Here is a 6,647-nt window from a genome sequence, read left to right as displayed (position 1 = left end):
TACTCAATAAATATTAGCTATTGTATGTATTATATTAACAAATATTAACTATTATATTAATTATATATTATACTCATTATTATAACATTATTAAAATAATCATATCTATTAATTATTAATCATAAAAATAAATAAATAAATAAATTCTCATCCAAGTACTAACCAGGCCCGACCCTGCTTATCTTCCGAGATCAGATGAGATCAGGCGCGTTCAGGGTGGTATGGCCGTAGAGGCGGAGAAGATCTGGCCGCGGGAAGCACATGTGCAACCGGGTGCCCAAACATGGAGTCTTGTAGCCCAGGTCTTACCTGAATCAGGATGAGGGAGTGGTGGGTCCAGGTGGGGCTGTTGGCTGTGCCCCTGCTTGCAGTCTATCTGCACATCCCGCCCCCACCCCCCCAGCTTTCCCCTGCTCTTCACTCATGGAAGTCATCAGGCAAATTTTTTTTTTACCTACAAGGGACTGCGTATCTTCTACGAAGACTCTGTGGGTGTGGTTGGAAGTCCAGAGATAGTTGTGCTTTTACACGGCTTTCCAACGTCTAGCTATGACTGGTACAAGATTTGGGAAGGTCTGGCCCTCAGATTTCATTAAGTGATTGCCCTTGATTTCCTAGGCTTTGGCTTCAGTGACAAACCGAGACCACATCACTATTCCATATTCGAGCAGGCCAACATCGTGGAAGCTCTTTTGCGGCATCTGGGGCTCCAGAACCGTAGGATCAAACTGTTGTCTCACGACTATGGGGATATCGTTGCTCAGGAGCTGCTCTATAGGTTCAAGCAGAATCGATCTGGTCGGCTTACCATCAAGAGTCTCTGTCTGTTGAATGGAGATATATTTCCTGAGACTCACCGTCCTCTCCTTCTCCAAAAGCTTCTCAAATATGGAGGCATGCTGTCATCCATCCTCACGCGACCGATGAACTTCTTCGTATTCTCTCGAGGTCTCACCCCTGTCTTTGGGCCATAAACCCGACCCTCTGAGAGTGAACTGTGGGACATGTGGGCAGGGATATGCAACAATGACGGGAACTTGGTTATTGACAGTCTGTTGCAGTACATCAGTCAAAGGAAAAAGTTTAGAAGACGCTGGGAGGGAGCTCTTGCCTCTGTATCTATTCCCATTCATTTTATCTATGGGCCACTGGATCCAGTGAATCCCTATCCAGAGTTTTTGGAGCTGTACAGGAAAACGCTGCCGCAGTCCATAGTGTCGATTCTGGATGACCACATTAGCCACTATCCACAGCTAGAGGATCCCACAGGCTTCTTGAATGCATATATGGGCTTCATCAACTCCTTCTGAGCTGGAAAGAGTAGCATCCCTGTATTACCTCCCCTATTCCCTTATCTGTTTTGTATTCCACTTAGCAAGAAACGCCCAAAAGAGGTCCTGGCCACCAAACACTATTCTCTTACAAAAGTCCACCTAACTCACACTGGTGAACAGCATATAGTAAAAAGCCAGCAGAAGCTCTAAGGGTGACCTAATAGTCCACCTCCCATTCCTTTGACATCTGATCAAGTGTATGGATTTGCCTTTGTTTTTGTATTAATAGGAAATTCTGATGGGCACTACTACACACTGATGCAGAAAGACAGACAGACATACTTTTGCATAAAGGTCTTTGAAACACTTCTATGGACTTTTCTGAAATATTTAGAAATGCTAATTTCTGGCCCTGGTTGGAATTATCTAAAAGTGCCACCTTCACCTCACCTTGAATGGCTTTAATTCTCTAAGTGACACAGCTTCAAGTGAGAATGAGTCTCCCTTGTCATAACTTTGGATTTAGTTTCATTAGCTGCTTCTAACTGTAGTCATTTTGTTAGACTTTGGTTTCAATAATGCAGTATTCTAATTGTACTTTAAGACTATGATTTACCTACACGTATTATGTATGTATTTTATAAGGACACTAAACCAGCAGACACTTACTCTAGCAGAGTAGTTTAACCTTATTAAACATGTTTCATTTCTGAGTAAATTGAAGTAAAGCCAAGCTATTTACAGCATTTCCTAAAATCACAGAACATTAAGGACAGTAGTCTCTGTGCCAGAGATTTACTGTTATTTGCTGTTAGAACTGGTCTTTTCAGCTAATAACAGTCAGACTCATCATACCTCAGTGCTTAGAAGCATGTCCCTCCTGAGCCAGAGTGGAGAGGAGAGGATCGTTGTACAGTCCAAGTTACCAGTCTGAATATACACTGATTGCTTAACTTCTCGTTGGTTGTCCCAGAGAGGGTTCCTCATGTAGCTCAGCAATTCCTGTACTTTACAGATGGGAAAGTTCCAGAAACTTTAAGAACGAAGTCTGAAAGTTCTATGAGTAAATGGTGCTGAATACTTTTTTTTTTTTTTAAGCCACAGTTTCATTCTTAGTTAAAACAGGATTATTGAGTGGTGATTTTAAATTTTTTTTTTTTTATTAGAAACTTCAAGTATAGCAACTGTAATAAGTGTTTACTTTCTATTAATAAAAATGAATTTTGACAAAAAAAAAAAAAAAGAACTGGCACCATGAACATTCTCCCACCTCTTTGGCAAAGGTAATTTGATATGATAATATGAAGTCTCTAAACCAATTGTATTGTCTAGCTTTTCTGTTTAATATTTATATATCTAGGGCCAAAATGATTCACTGTAACATTTTTTACACTAAATAAATGTAGAGATTGCATTTAGTTCAGAATAAAGTTATGTTAATTTCTGCTTCTTTCCATCCTGGTGCATGGCTGATGCCCAATCAATGTTTATTGAGTTAACTTCATTTAAACATCTATCAGTTGAAGACATAGTGTGGTAAACAGCTTTAGTCATGGCTCCCAATGACCTCTCCCTCCCAGTATTCCTGCCTTTGTGCTCATCCCTTAAGTGTGGGCTAGACCTAATGACTTGTTTCTAACCAATAGGATACAATAAAAACGATGAGATATCACTTTCATGATTAAGCTACAAAAGTAGGTGACTTTCTGGCTCTCTCTCTCTCTCTCTCTCTCTCTTTCTTGCTGTTACTGTCTTTTGCATTCTTGTTTGCCTGATCAGATGAAGCAAGATGCCATGCTGTGAGATGATCTTTCAAAGCCCCACATGGCTAGGAACAGAGGGACAGTCAACAGTTTGTGAGCCTCAGAGCCCTGAGTCCAATAACCCACAAGAAACTAAGTCTATCCAACAAATAGAAGAGTCAGCTAGGTAGTGGATCCTTTCCAGTCAAATTCTGAGTTGATTTCCATCAGTAAGACCCACACTCAAAAGACTTGGCTAAGATGTACTTAGATTCCTGACCCACAGTACCTGTGAAATAATAATTGTTGTTAATTTAAGATACTAAGTAATTGAATAATTTGTTATGCAATAATGCATAACTAAGACACTTAGTAAGAATTGTGATAGGGGATTAAAATAAGTGGAATAGGAACACTGCTTATAGACTTTTGGAGATGGTAATTCGCAGTATAGTTATTTGTTGTTTTAGAAAGAGCAAGCTCAATTCTAAACACCAGATTGATAATACTCCTATTACTTAATAAGGTTCTTTTAAAATTGAATATTTTACACCATTTTCTTTTTATCTTAATTTTTTTAAATTTTATTACACTTTCTACAAATAAGTGTATCCTAATATAATATGCTTTTATACTTTAATTTTTTTTGGATTATTTTATTATCATCTTCAACAATATCTGTTTATTACTTATCCTTACTGCTATCCCTACAACTATATCCTCTATGTATAGATATAAATTTAAATTGAAAATATTTTTTAACGTCCTTTGACCAGATGTGTCTAAGAATTTGTGTGTGTGTGTGTGTGTGTCTAAGAATTTTAAATGCATCTTCTGGAATTAGGCATCATTAAAATTAGTATACATCAGACATATTACATTTTTGATAAATAATTATTGACTATAAGTATAAAATTATGAAACTGCATATTATTGTGATGAGCAGGTCTCTTTTCCAAATTATTTTACATATTAAATGTTATTGCTTCCTGCAAGAATAAGACAGAATACAACATCATCAGCTGTTATGATTTAAATAATGTAATTGCTAACAAGTCTGGTTGAAACTAATAAGTAGAAAAATTTTTTTTAAGTTTTTTATGACAATATCACTCAATTATTTATCTCTTTCTGTGCTATATGCTGAAACTTTAATATATATTCCTTGAATTCTTTTAATGTAAATAATTGGAAACCACATGTATTTCACAACAATTTGTTATTCAGTGATTATTGCTCACTTCCTCAACCCCAACACTGATATTTCAAATGATCATTTTAGTCACTAAGTTATAGGCTTTTTTTTTTTTTTTTAACTGAAGAAGATGGAGCATAAAAAGAAGACTCCTGCATGTTATCTGATTATGAGCGTTTTCTCAGGCAGGTTTTTTTAAATGAATGAGTATATACTAAAAGCAGTTGAAAATTAGCAAAATTAAAACTGTTCTGCAAACTTTGCCTTGTAGCACTCCAGGGACACAAATAGCCAAAAATGATGATTTTCTTTCTTACCATGTCAAAAAAGATTTCACTGTTGAAATAATCTCAGGACTTATGAAAGCATCTCTACTTTGTAAAATCTACCTCTGAAATATTTTAGATACATTATTGATTTATGCCCTAAACTCCAAATAGAATTCCAATTCTCACACATGTGCATCTCTTCTTGTACTTACTGTGGTAAAGAATATACTATTGACTCAATTGTACGAGTTGAAAATCTGGAAGTCATCTTAAAGCTTCCATCTCTTTTGTCCACTGTAGCAATAAATCAACATGCTCCATCTGTTTTACTATCTATTAAATTGGTAGAAACTTCAGGCTTTCTTCCCTTCTGCATAGATTCACTGCCACTGCTGTAGCTTAGGCAGTGATACCTTTTCTGGCAACAGTTACCTAAATGTTCTTCCCTCCTTTAACCTTTCTACCATTCTAATGCACTCCAGAATGCTGTGCATGTAGTCATTGTAACAAGCATTTCTGATCATGTCATCTTTTCTCAAAATTCTCCAATGGCTACTCATTACTTAAACGATAAAATCAACATTAATTAACCTACTCTGTAAGACTCTCCATGGCATGACCTTCATGTTCTGAGAGGTCGTAATTATGCATTGTCATAAATTTTCATTAATCCAACAATATTCTTTTCTAGTACAATCAACTTTCTATTTATCTGCAGCGCCACACAATAGCCATAGTTCTTCCACAGTAGTTTCTAAGTTTCTTATGCATTTTCCGTGTTTCCCACCTCTCTTTCTAGCATTTTAAATCACCTTCCATGCAATCCATGTGTTATTCAAGCAACAATTATGAGGTATCTACTCTGTGACAATTACAATGCTACAACTCAGAGATAAAACTATGACTGTCATTATCATGTTTTGGAGGAGAGTACAGTTTAATGACAACAAATAAAATTTTCCTCCTGATTTTTTCCCTAATGAATTTTTACTTATATTTTGTCTCATTTTAAATGTGTCCATCTCTTTGTAGGTTAACCTGACCTTATCAGGCAGAAGTTAAGTGTTCTTTCAATTATAACCAGCATGCTTCTTTTATTTTTTTTTTTTATTTATTATTTTTTTTAATTTTATGGAACAGATAGGGAAACTGAGACAGAGAGGACAAACCTTTCCCAAGGTCACACAGCACATCAGTGGCCAAGCGTTTCAGCACTGTACTATTGAGCCACTCCCGGTCTATAAAATCAAGCTCCCCAGCCTGGCTCTGTCAGCTGGAGGTTCTCCCTCTCTTTTTTTTTTAATTAATTAATTTATTTTTGGCTGTGTTGGGTCTTCGTTTCTGCACGAGGGCTTTCTCTAGGTGCGGCAAGCGGGGGCCACTCTTCATCGCGGTGCGCGGGCCTCTCACTGTCGCGGCCTCTCTTGTTGCGGAGCACAGGCTCCAGACGCGCAGGCTCAGTAGTTGTGGCTCACGGGCCCAGTTGCTCCGCGGCACGTGGGATCCTCCCGGACTGGGGCTTGAACCCGTGTCCCCTGCATCGGCAGGCGGACTCTCAACCACTGCGCCACCAGGGAAGCCCAGCATGCTTCTTTTAAATTCATCTAGTACACAAAGCATTTGGAATATTTTTAAAGCTTGTATGTTTGATATTTTATTAGGCTGTAAACTTCTTTAAGTGAGGAATTTTTGTTGCTTAGGTTTTCACTTCCACATACTATATAGATTTGGGCACATATATGTGGTTAATAACATCTAGTGAATTAAGTGTTTGAGCGTCAATCCTCTGAAAGCTATATGTACATCTGCAAGCTATGTTCCTTATTTCTTAGATCATGCAATTGTTGTTGAACTATGCTAACATTAGAATTTGCTAAAAGCAGTGGCTTATTAATGAAAATCAATAGCAATAAGTAACAACACCCTACTCAGTGTGAAAGCCTATTTAAATTTAAATGGAATCAAAAGTCATCTAGTTAAATTTTTCACTTAAAAGATCTACTGAAAAACGATGTTTAAAACAGAATAGAAAAGTAAGGTTTATGACCTGTATCTCTCGTCTTCCAGGGCAATCAATGCTTTCTTTATTAGATAAAACTCTTCTATTTTTTGTTCATGTGTTTTTATCCTCAGCCAAGAAACAACTTTCTTTTTCTCAGTCCCTTTA

The 6,647-nt window shown here is 37.1% G+C and overlaps 1 pseudogene; it reads left to right on the top strand.

Annotated features, from left to right (window-relative positions):
* Positions 1-319: 319 nt before the first annotated feature.
* LOC103075614 (mesoderm-specific transcript homolog protein-like) lies at positions 320-1,310 on the top strand (annotated as a pseudogene).
* Positions 1,311-6,647: the final 5,337 nt, after the last annotated feature.

The sequence above is a fragment of the Lipotes vexillifer genome, unplaced genomic scaffold (genome assembly GCF_000442215.2).
Source record: "Lipotes vexillifer unplaced genomic scaffold, Lipotes_vexillifer_v1.1 scaffold226, whole genome shotgun sequence".
Taxonomy (NCBI): domain Eukaryota; kingdom Metazoa; phylum Chordata; class Mammalia; order Artiodactyla; family Lipotidae; genus Lipotes; species Lipotes vexillifer.
The sequence above is the reverse complement of the archived record's forward strand: the minus strand, read 5'-3'. Positions and strand labels throughout refer to the sequence as shown.